The 12,656-nt window shown below is 42.4% G+C and overlaps 1 non-coding gene across 1 annotated transcript; it reads left to right on the top strand.

Annotated features, from left to right (window-relative positions):
- Window positions 1-10,373: 10,373 nt before the first annotated feature.
- Window positions 10,374-10,448, top strand: Trnas-cga (transfer RNA serine (anticodon CGA)). The gene has a single exon. It is a non-coding gene; the product is annotated as a tRNA-Ser (tRNA).
- The last annotated feature ends 2,208 nt before the right edge of the window (window positions 10,449-12,656 follow it).

The raw sequence follows: 12,656 nt of genomic DNA, 5'->3' as shown, positions 1-12,656 counted from the left end.
CTGATGTAACTAATTTTAGTAGTATCCCCTAGGTCATTGGAACACAACGAACACAGCAATGGACCCAACACACTTCCCTGGGGTACACCCAAACTGACTTCTGCATCTGTCAATGACTCTCCATCCAAGATAATGCGTTGCATCCTCCATACCAAAAATTCTCAATCGATTCATGTATTTCATCCGGTACCCCACATGATCGTATGTTTGATAATAAGCGTAGGTGTGGTGCTGAGTCGAATGATTTATGGAAATCGAGAAATAATGCATCTACGTGACTGCCTTGATACATAGTTTTCAGGATGTCATGGAACAAAATGCGATTTAGGTTTCACATGATCTATGTTTTCGAATAGCATGCTGTTGACATGGAGGTGGTCTTTCTGTTCGAGATACCTCGTTATGTTTCAGTTCAGAATATGTTCTAAGATTCTACCACAAATGGATGTCAAGAATATTGGACGGTAGGTTTTTTGTATTGGATGGTAGTTTTGTTGATCACTACTGTTACGCTTCTTGTAGATAGGAGTGACGTGTGCATTCTTCCAACTACTGGGCACGGTTTTTTGTTTAAGGAATCTGTGGTACATTGTAGTTAACAGAGGCGCTAACTCAGTTACGAATTTCTTATAGAATCTAATATGGATTCCATGGAGCCCTGAGGCTTTGTCCGGTTTTAACGATTTCAGCTGTTTCTGAAAGCCACTGAGACTGACATCTGTTTCACTCATCTTTTCAATGGCACAAGAAATAAGTTGAAAAAATATTTCTGGGTTTTACACTGTAAAGGAAAACAGAGTTAGGCATTTCTGCTTTTGCTTTGCTACTCTTAATTTCAGTTTCAGTTTCGTTCATGAGTTACTGGATAATAACTTTGGTGCCACCAACATCCTCTAAAAATGACAAGAATTTCTTCAGGTTTTGTGAAAAATTATTTAACAGTATTCTGCTATGGTAGTCACTGAAGGCTTCACGCATTACTGTCTTGACTGCTGAACATGTTTCACTGAGCGACTCTCTATCTATAGCCCAATGTATCGTTCTACACAAGTGTATCGTTATGCACAAGTCTTTGTTTCTTTAGAAGTTTCTTTACAGTGCCTGTTTACCTTGGAGGATCTCTCCCATTACGAACTGTTCTATTGAGTATGTATCTATCGTGTGCATGGCCAACTATTCTTTTAAACTTGAACCATAGTTCCTCTACATACTCCCATCATGAGCTATATGTTTGAAGTTCCACACTGCGGTTGACACTACTGTTTCTCTTTCTAGTTTGCTCAACATGTAAATCTTTATGCTTCTTTTAGTTACCGTTTGTATTTTTGTATTTATTGTTCCTATAAATGCCTCATGGCCACTTATACCATTTTCTATGCCGGCCGCGGTGGTCTAGCGGTTCTGGCGCTACAGTCCGGAACCGCGGGACTGCTACGGTTGCAGGTTCGAATCCTGCCTCGGGCATGGGTGTGTGTGATGTCCTTAGGTTAGTTAGGTTTAAGTAGTTCTAAGTTCTAGGGGACTTATGACCTAAGATGTTGAGTCCCATAGTGCTCAGAGCCAACCATTTTCTATGTGGACTTTCTCAAAGAGGCCAGGTCCCTTTGTTCTAGAGCAGTTACCAGTAGAATTACACGTTCCATCATATAACTACAAATCTGGAGAAATCGCCAGCACTTGGTGATAAAGGAATTAATCTGTTGGATGAGGTTTGCAAAGAGGATGATATGACATCGCTGCAAACAATGTTTTGCAGTTTGTCATGCTGCGGAATGAATTTTAGATGATAAAACCAAGTAAATACGTGGAAGAAGGGACATTGGAATAGAGCAACATAGTAGACATTTTCATTTGATAAAGCATGTACACCAAGCGTGAAATGGGTACTGGGATTAATTGCCCACAAGTTAAGAGTGCTGCTCATCGACCAGTTAAGAACTAGATGAACGAATAAGGATGTTAAAAAATTGCATCCAATCACCATTGTCAGCAGTTAAAAGTATCCTGCAGAAGAAAGGAGTAAGTAGTAGTAGTAGTAGTAGTAGTAGTAGTAGAAGAAGAAGAAGACTGACTAAACCAACTCGCGTTTTACCTTTACCTAGTATATCATATGGAATTATTGCATTCATAATTCTTGCACTGGTGGGAATTCCAGCTACTGGATCATTAGCCAGAGGTACATCAGTCATAGTCCGAACAGTGCACTAACAACTTGATGAAGTGAAAAGACAGAACAGGATGATGGAATCTGTCACTGGAAAGTACTACACTGAGGACCCAAAGAAACTGGTACACCTGCCTAATATCGTGTAGGGCCCTCGTGACCATGCAGAAGTGCCGCAGCATCACATGGCATGGACTTCACTAATGTCCGAAATAGTGCTGGACGGAACTGGCACCCTGCACCCTGCAGGGCTGTCCACAAAATCGTAAGAGTACGACAGGGTGGAGATCATTTCTGAACAGCACATTGCAAGGCATCCCAGATATGGTCAATAATGTTCGTGCATGGGGAGTTTGGTGGACAGTGGAAGTATTTAAATTCTGAAGAGTGTTCCTGGAGCGACTCTGTAGCAATTACTGAATCTGGGGTGTCGTATTGTCCCGCTGGAATTGCCCAAGTCCGTCGGAATGCACATTGCACATGAATGGATGCAGGTGATCAGACAGGATACTTATGTATGTGTGCCCTGCCAGAGTCGTATATAGACGTGTCAGGGGCCCCATGTCACTCCAACTACACACGTTATACACCATTACATAGGCTCCATCGGCTGATATGCAGGGTCCATGGATTCATAAGGTTGTCTCCATTCCCGGACACGTCCATCCGCTCGATACAATTTGAAACGAGACTCGTCCGACTAGGCAACATGTTTCCAGTCATCAGCATTTCAATGGCGGTGTTGATGGGCCCAGGCGAGGCGTAAAGCTTTGTGTCATGCAGTCCCCATGGGTACGCAAGGGGGTCTTCGGCTTCGAAAGCCCATATCGGTGATGTTTCGTTGAATAGTTCGGACGCTGACACTTGTTGATGGTGCAGCACTGAAATTTGCAGTAATTTGTGGAATGGTTGTACTTCTGTTACGTAGAATGATTCTCTTCAGTCGAAACGAATTCAAAGACGTTTTTATGTTCTCAAGTAGAACTCAAAGCTGTTGCTGAAACCAACAGCAATGCAACTGCCGATCCAGAGCCTGATAATACACAAGCAGTTCCTGAAGTTTTAAAGAAGTGTCCAAAACGCTCAGTTTAAAGTACCAAACTGAAGAGTTGTTAAACACTTTTCTACACTGTTTAAAACAGGATATTTAAATAAGTGATTTTGTATCAAATTAATTTCTTAAATGTTAAATATAAAAGTTCTTTGTTACTTTGAACTTTTAAATACATTTTCTCAAAATGACAGTTTTTATTTAATAAACTGTTGTCTGTTACTTAAGCGAAGAAAATATAGCCACGACTGTTGCACCAAACTATTCAGAATCTGATGTTCAGTTCGAAAATAATAAAAAATCAAAACTCGAAAAGTTGTGGCAAGCGGCCCCTTTCTGCCTTTTGCCTTACATTTAAAGCCAGAGAGGAAAGGGCTTGGACTGTTCATAAAAGAAAGTTCCTTCCTGATAAACCACTTACAAATACAGTTTTGCTAAATATAATAAAAAAATCCACATTACAATATTTCGTGGGATGTTAATCTGGAATTCTTTGTCTAAGTCAATGTGGAAATTTAGACATTGCGGATTGTAAATCTAAATGTTGCAGGAGGATCTGGAACTCATTGGGTAAAATATGTATAAAAAATGGAATAACATTTTCTATTTTGATTAATTCACTGATTTAAAACTTACTTTATCAAAAAAACATGTGTTCTACAATGTAAACAACACGAAAACTTCGATACATATCTGTGTATACATTTCTGCCTCATGTTCTTCCTGACAACTGCTTAAAAACAAGCATAATGTAAGTCACTATAGTGGTTGAGGTTTAAATGTGACATCATACACTCTGACTTTAAAAGAGTGACTGCAATATTATTCATAAATTATTTTCTGCCAATTTATCCAAGCAAAGGGGAATAGAGTATTGCATTTATCGGTCTAGAGACATACAACAGCACTCCTAATACCACTGTGAACAATGAACTACATCTAGGATTTGATAAAGTTCTGGAAATACCCCCTGGCTCATACAATATTGACGAATAAAATGCAACTATAAAACAGTGTATAGAGGGGTTTGAGCTACAATCAAATGTTAATATATTTAAAATGGAAATAAATACAAAAAAATACAATAAACTTTAGCCGGAAAGGTTCAACAGAACAACTGGTAGGTTTCTCAAGAAGTCAAATTTTGGAGAGGGAATATGGACAATTTTGTGAGTTAGCTAAAACAAAGATATTCTACTTATTAGCATGATTCGTCTTGAACGTAATATTGCATCAGATCTGTATCTCAATGACTGCTTGATCAACGCAATCTGCGGATTCTTCCCTGCAGTGGGCCCCAGATATAAAATCGTTGATGTACATGGCAATGCTAATATCTCCCAATGACGGTCCAGACATTAGAGCATCTCGAGTTGAATACAGCAGTCCAGAATGGCAGAACGGTCAACTTTCGAGGTGAAGAAATTTTAATATAACTGTACTTGAGACAGTAGCACCAAAATGGGTGTAGGGTACAAAATGGATGCAGTCATCAGCATACAGATTTACAATGGAAGCATCATCTGATAATGCAAGAGAATTACATGTCCTTTGTATTGTTAGGCTTGATATCACATAATGATGTCACTTAATATAACAGCCCCAGATCAGGGTGACAAGCAAATCATACAAGAGGAATATTTTTCCAGAAACCTTTTACTTTAGTGATAAACTGACAGATAAAAATGATAAGATTAGGATTCTTATTCAGCGCCAGGATGGTTTAGCAATCACAATCAACAGTTTCCTATACTTGGAAGGAAAATTTGTGTAAAAAGATCGAGGTCTTACAACATCATCACAACTTACACATTACACTTTCATCTCCCAGTTTCAAGAAATAAGATATGGATTAAATGGGGTTGAGACTGACCCGACTAGAAATGTTGGAATCACATCATTCCTTAAAATATCTGTTTCAGTGTCAACTCTGGGCTTGAATGGCTTACAAAATACGTGATGGTTCGTAAATAGTTCGAATGGCTCTAGGTACTATGGGACTTAACATCTGAGGTCATGAGTCCCCGAGACTGCTACTTAAACCTAACCAACCTAAGAACATCACGCACATCCATATCGGAGGCAGGATTCGAACCTGCGACCATAGCAGCAGCGCGGTTCGGGACTGAATCGCCGAGAACCGCTCAGCCACAGTGGCCAGCGATGGTTCATAGATCGATAGATAACAGAATACAGTTGCTTTGTGTATGTATATGACTCATGATACTTACGAGATACTTTGAATATATTGCACTGACTGACTCTTCCGTCGTTTCTTGATAGAATATTTTATACATTATAAATGAAGCACACACTACATAGACATGTTACAAAATATTTATTATTTGTTACACAAATTGGTTTTCCGCTGAATGAAGATAAGTATGTGGTGCAGTGAAATTTTGTTGGATCAAAAATTTTAAACTAATGCATGTACAAAGTACCTCCATTTCCAGAGATGAAAAATGTTAATGATAGAATTAGGAATAAAACAAGACAATTTATTTCAGTGGAGAGGCGATGTAAGATTAGTTAACTAAAATAAAATATGTGACTCATTAACTAATGAGCTGTAGACAAATTACAATAGTTGTACATAGAAGAAAATAATTGAGCAAGAAACTTTGGTGACATATACTAAAATCGTGACAGAACATAATAATCTTGTCTTTAGTAATTCATAAATTGCAAACAGATAAAAGACAATAGTGATATTAAGCAAGTGATTAATCAGCTATGATTATACAGAGTAAAAATATTTTTACACAATGTGAGAAATTATAGTAAATGAAAAAAAGGAAATGGGATATGTGAGTAAGAGGGGTAATTTAAAGCATGGCCTGGATGGGATTATGAATAGCATCTGCAGTTAGAAGTGGTGAATAAGGAAACTGTGTTTGGCCATTAAGTACTAAACTTGGGTTGCTGGATACATGTTTATTAATTTCCAATATTTCAAAATAGTTCATCTTCCTTCCTTTATGGATGTGACATAGGAGGTGCATTCAAGTTCTAAGGCCTCCGATTTTTTTTCTCTGGACTGGAAAGAGATAGAAACATGCGCATTGTTTTAAAATGAGGCCGCGTTCATTGTCAATACATCCCAGAGATGGCAGCACCGTATGGCAGATGGAATTTTACAGCCAGCGGCAAGAATGAGAACTGTTTTAAATACTTCCTTACTTGAACAGCATGCAGTCATTCGTTTTCTGAATTTGCGTGGTGTGAAACCAATTGAAATTCATTGACAGTTGAAGGAGACGTGTGGTGATGGAGTTATGGATGTGTCGAAAGTGTGATCGTGGGTGCGACAGTTTAATGAAGGCAGAACATCGTGTGACACAAACCGAAACAACCTCAGGCTCGCACAAGCCGGTCTGATGATATGATCGAGAAAGTGGAGAGAATTGTTTTGGGGGATCGCCGAATGACTGTTGAACAGATCGCCTCCAGAGTTGGCATTTCTGTGGGTTCTGTGCACACAATCCTGCATGACGACCTGAAAATGCGAAAAGTGTCATCCAGGTGGGTGCCACGAATGCTGACGGACGACCACATGGCTGCCCGTGTGGCATGTTGCCAAGCAACGTTGATGCGCAACGACAGCATTTCATCGGTTGTGACAGTGGATGAGACGTGGATGCCATTTTTCAATCCAGAAACAAAGCGCCAGTCAGCTCAATGGAAGCACACAGATTCACTGCCACCAAATAAATTTTGGGTAACCGCCAGTGCTGAAAAAATGATGGTGTCCATGTTCTGGGACAGCGAGGGCATAATCCTTACCCATTGCGTTCCAAAGGGCACTACGGTGACAGTTGCATCCTACGAAAATGTTTTGAAGAACAAATTCCTTCCTGCACTGCAACAAAAACGTCCGGGAAGGGCTGCGCGTGTGCTGTTTCACCAAGACAACGCACCCGCACATCGAGCTAACGTTACGCAACAGTTTCTTCGTGATAACAACTTTGAAGTGATTCCTCATGCTCCCTACTCACTTGACCTGGCACCTAGTGACTTTTGGCTTTTTCCAACAATGAAAGACACTCTCCGTGGCCGCACATTCACCAGCCGTGCTGCTATTGCCTCAGCGATTTTCCAGTGGTCAAAACAGACTCCTAAAGAAGCCTTCGCCGCTGCCATGGAATCATGGCGTCAGCGTTGTGAAAAATGTGTACGTCTGCAGGGCGATTACGTCCAAAAGTAACGCCAGTTTCATCGATTTCGAATGAGTAGTTAATTAGAAAAAAAATCGGAGGCCTTAGAACTTGAATGCACCTCGTAATTCTTCATCTTTCACCTTGTAACTATGGCCTTCTTAAGCTGGGAGTCTGCAAAAGTAGTCTTCTTGTCTAAGTTTCTAGCTTCTGTGGTGTTACTTCCACCAAGTACATAATGCCCTACCACACTGCATAGAATTTGCCACAAATACAAGTAATTTTTAATGTTCCATTCTTCTCCAAAGCTGGAGTGTTGTCTTTACCATTGAGGAAAAAGTGTCTTTGGAAATTAATAAACATATATCCAGCAACCTAAGTTTAGTATTGAATGGCCAGAAACAGTTCCCTTATTCACCACTTATAACTGCAGATGCTATTTATAATCCTATCTAGGCCATACTGTAAATTATCAATCTTACTCACATGTCCCATTTCCTTTATTTCAGTTACTGTAATTTCTCTCGTTGTGTAAAAAAAAAGTTTTACCCTGTAGAATCATAGCTGCTTTACTCACCTGCTTAATATTACTATTATCTCTTATCTGTTTGTAATTTATGACTCATTAAAGACAAGATTATTTTGTTCAGTCACAGCTTTAGACTACTTGTATGTCACCAAAGTTTCAAGTTCAATTATTTTCTTCTATGTACAATTGTTGTAATTTGTCTGCAGTTGATTAGTTATGAGTGACATATTTTATCTTAGTTAAATAATCTTACGTCGCATTTGCACTGAAATAATGCCTCATGTGTTATTCCTAATTCTATCATTAATATTTTTCATCTCTGGAAATTAAGGTACTCTGTACATGCACTAGTTTAAAATCTTTGATCCAACAAAATTTCAATGCACCATATACTTATCTTCGTATCTGATGACGCCATAACAGCCAAAAACTGGTTCATCTAATAAATAATAAACATTATAAAACATTACATCAGTGTAGTGTGTGGTCTATTCATAAGCAAGAACTAATTCTTAAATGAAGTGCAGCAGATAATAACTCACGATTTCAGTGAAGGATTAATGACAAATAGAATAACATTGTCCTGGAGAAATTATTATGGGAAATGTCTCATATACACACAACAAAAATGTGTTGCATCACCTCGATTTCGAGAGTTCCGGAACTTGTACAGAAAATCGGAATAGAGATCACATAAACATCATTTCCACCCTTTTTATTGCTCATGAAAACCACACATTGCATGTTGTATCATCATACAGCGAGGCCTTCGGAGGTAGTGGTCCAGATTGCTGTACACACCGGTATCTCCAGTATTCAGAAGCACGTCCTCTTGCATTGATGCACTCCTGTATTCGTCGTGGCGTACTATCAACAAGTTCAACAAGGCACTGTTGGTCCAGATTGTCCTACTCTCCACGGCGATTCGGCGTAAATCCCTCAGAGTGGTTGGTGGGTCACGTCGTCCATAAACATCCCTTTTCAAACTATCCCAGGCATGTTCGGTAGGGTTCACGTCTGAAGAACATGCTGGCCACTGTAGTCGAGCGAGGTCGCTATTCTGAAGGAAGTCACTCACAAGATGTGCACGATGGGGACGCGAATTGTCGTCCATGAAAACGAATGCCTCACCAATATGCTGCCGTCATGGTTGCATTATTGGTCGGAGGACGACATTCACGTATCGTACAGCCGTTACGGCGCCTTCCGTGACCACCAGCGGCGTACGTCGACTCCACATAATGCCAACCCAGAACAGCAGTGAACCTCTACCTTGCTGCACTCGCTGGACAGTGTGTCTAAGGCGTTTGACCTGACTGGGTTGTCTCCAAACACATTTCCGACGATTGTCTGGTTGAAGGCATGTGCGACACTCATCGGTGAAGAAAACGTGATGCCAACTCTGAGTGGTCCATTCGGCATGTTGATTGGCCTATCTATACTGCGCTGCATAGTGCCGTGGTCGCACAGAGAGACCTAGCCATGGATGTCCGGAGTGAAGTTTCGCATCATGCAGCCTATTGCGGACTGTTGAGTCGTAACACGACGTCCTGTGGCTGCGCGAAAAGCATTATTGAACATGGTTCCCCCGGGCCATAATCCGTAGGTAGCGGTCATCCACTGCAGAAGGCGGCCTGAGCGAGGCATGTCATCGACAGTTCCTGTCTCTCTGTATCTCAAAAATGGTTCAAACGGCTCTGAGCACTATGGGACTTACCATCTGAGGTCATCAGTCCCCTAGAACATAGATCTACTTAAACCTAACTAACCTAAGGACAACACACACATCCATGCCCGAGGCAGGATTTGAACCTGCGACCGTTAGCGGTCGCGCAGTTCCAGACTGAAGAGCCGAGAACCGCTTGGCCACACCGGCCGGCTCTCTGTATCTCCTCCATGTCTGAACAACATTGCTTTGAAACTTCCTGGCAGATTAAAACTGTGTGCCCGACCGAGACTCGAACTCGGGACCTTTGCCTTTCGCGGGCAAGTGCTCTACCAACTGAGCTACCGAAGCACGACTCACGCCCGGTACTCACAGCTTTACTTCTGCCAGTACCTCGTCTCCTACCTCCCAAACTTTACAGAAGCTCTCCTGCGAACCTTGCAGAACTAGCACTCCTGAAAGAAAGGATATTGCGGAGACATGGCTTAGCCACAGCCTGGGGGATGTTTCCAGAATGAGAGTTGATAGAGCACTTGCCCGCGAAAGGCAAAGGTCCCGAGTTCGAGTCTCCGTCGGGCACACAGTTTTAATCTGCCAGGAAGTTTCATATCAGCGCACACGCCGCTGCAGAGTGAAAATCTCATTCTGGAAACATCCCCCAGGCTGTGGCTAAGCCATGTCTCCGCAATATCCTTTCTTTCAGGAGTGCTAGTTCTGCAAGGTTCGCAGGAGAGCTTCTGTAAAGTTTGGAAGGTAGGAGACGAGGTACTGGCAGAAGTAAAGCTGTGAGTACCGGGCGTGAGTCGTGCTTCGGTAGCTCAGTTGGTAGAGCACTTGCCCCCGAAAGGCAAAGGTCCCGAGTTCGAGTCTCGGTCGGGCACACAGTTTTAATCTGCCAGGAAGTTTCATATCAGCGCACACTCCGCTGCAGAGTGAAAATCTCATTCTGGAAACATCCCCCAGGCTGTGGCTAAGCCATGTCTCCGCAATATCCTTTCTTTCAGGAGTGCTAGTTCTGCAAGGTTCGCAGGAGAGCTTCTGTAAAGTTTGGAAGGTAGGAGACGAGGTACTGGCAGAAGTAAAGCTGTGAGTACCGGGCGTGAGTCGTGCTTCGGTAGCTCAGTTGGTAGAGCACTTGCCCGCGAAAGGCAAAGGTCCCGAGTTCGAGTCTCGGTCGGGCACACAGTTTTAATCTGCCAGGAAGTTTCATATCAGCGCACACGCCGCTGCAGAGTGAAAATCTCATTCTGGAAACATCCCCCAGGCTGTGGCTAAGCCATGTCTCCGCAATATCCTTTCTTTCAGGAGTGCTAGTTCTGCAAGGTTCGCAGGAGAGCTTCTGTAAAGTTTGGAAGGTAGGAGACGAGGTACTGGCAGAAGTAAAGCTGTGAGTACCGGGCGTGAGTCGTGCTTCGGTAGCTCAGTTGGTAGAGCACTTGCCCGCGAAAGGCAAAGGTCCCGAGTTCGAGTCTCGGTCGGGCACACAGTTTTAATCTGCCAGGAAGTTTCATATCAGCGCACACTCCGCTGCAGAGTGAAAATCTCATTCTGGAAACATCCCCCAGGCTGTGGCTAAGCCATGTCTCCACAATATCCTTTCTTTCAGGAGTGCTAGTTCTGCAAGGTTCGCAGGAGAGCTTCTGTAAAGTTTGGAAGGTAGGAGACGAGGTACTGGCAGAAGTAAAGCTGTGAGTACCGGGCGTGAGTCGTGCTTCGGTAGCTCAGTTGGTAGAGCACTTGCCCGCGAAAGGCAAAGGTCCCGAGTTCGAGTCTCGGTCGGGCACACAGTTTTAATCTGCCAGGAAGTTTCATATCAGCGCACACTCCGCTGCAGAGTGAAAATCTCATTCTGGAAACATTGCTTTGGTTCACTCCGTGACGTCTGGACACGTCCCTTGTTGAGTGCCGTTCCTGGCACACAGTAACAATGCGGACGTGATCGAACCGCGGTATTGACCGTCTGGGTATGGTTGAACTACAGACAACACGAGCCGTGTACCTCCTTGCTGTGGAACGACTGGAACTGATGGGCCATCGGATCCCCTCCGTCTAACAGGGGCTACTCATGCATGGTTGTTTACATCTTTGGGCGGGTTTTGTGACATACCTGAACAATCAAAGGGACTGTGTCCACCGTCAACGCCTATCTTCTGGAATTCTGGGAACCGGAGTGATACGAAACTTTTTTTGATGAGTGTATCTGTAACAGAGAGGGAACATTCCAAATTTTTGAAGGTACTGAATTTTAGTATTCAACTGCTATTAACTTTTCGTAGATGTGAACTGTTTGAAAATCCATGTGTAACGACTATTCAGGTTGAAATGGGCCATTAAAACCACTATTCAGTTATAAAATAACTCAATTCAGTATACCTCCGCTGTGAGATGACAGGAGAGGGAGTCTGAAAAGGATTCGAGTATACTCGCTAGCCGGTCAGTTTGTCAAATATCCTCTCCTTCCTCGAGTTCCTCCATCTGTGCTGCTCGATGCGGAGGCCCAGTGTCATCCATAAAAATGAAGTCAAAGCCTAATGCGCTCCTGAAAAGACGTACATGTGGAAGGAGTGCGGTGTCACGGTAATGTTGAACGGTAAGTGTACATTTTCCAAAGATTTGGAGGTCAGTACACCCATTCAACATTATGCCTCCTACACCATAACTCGTGGAACGCCAAAACGATCTTTTTCGACAGTGAAGGACTTATCTTCATACGGCGAGAGCTGAAAAGATTTAATGCATCAACATGCATACTTGTCCAAAGGAACAATGCATCATTCTTCTTAAGTGCTGTATCGTATTTATCCGCAGATACGAGGCAGCGACTTTCAATTAAAATATCCTACCCTGTACGGGAAAACACAATATGTGTACAAGTACAGGTTGCGATGCAGGAACGGTGACATATGGAATTTTGGATCTGGCCTTGAGCTGTGGACAGATAGTTAAACCGGTTAAGACGACTACTCGCATATAGCTGGAAATCCGGGCTCGAGTACTAATCCGGCACAAATTTTCATTGTCGTTATTTGCTTATAAAGCTGATGGTTGTTTGTATCCGCAACTGTGAATACATTTTGTGCATTTCATAA

The sequence above is a fragment of the Schistocerca serialis genome, chromosome 6, assembly GCF_023864345.2.
Source record: "Schistocerca serialis cubense isolate TAMUIC-IGC-003099 chromosome 6, iqSchSeri2.2, whole genome shotgun sequence".
Taxonomy (NCBI): Eukaryota; Metazoa; Arthropoda; class Insecta; order Orthoptera; family Acrididae; genus Schistocerca; species Schistocerca serialis.
Note: the sequence above shows the minus strand (reverse complement) of the source record. Positions and strands in the feature narration are given on the sequence as shown.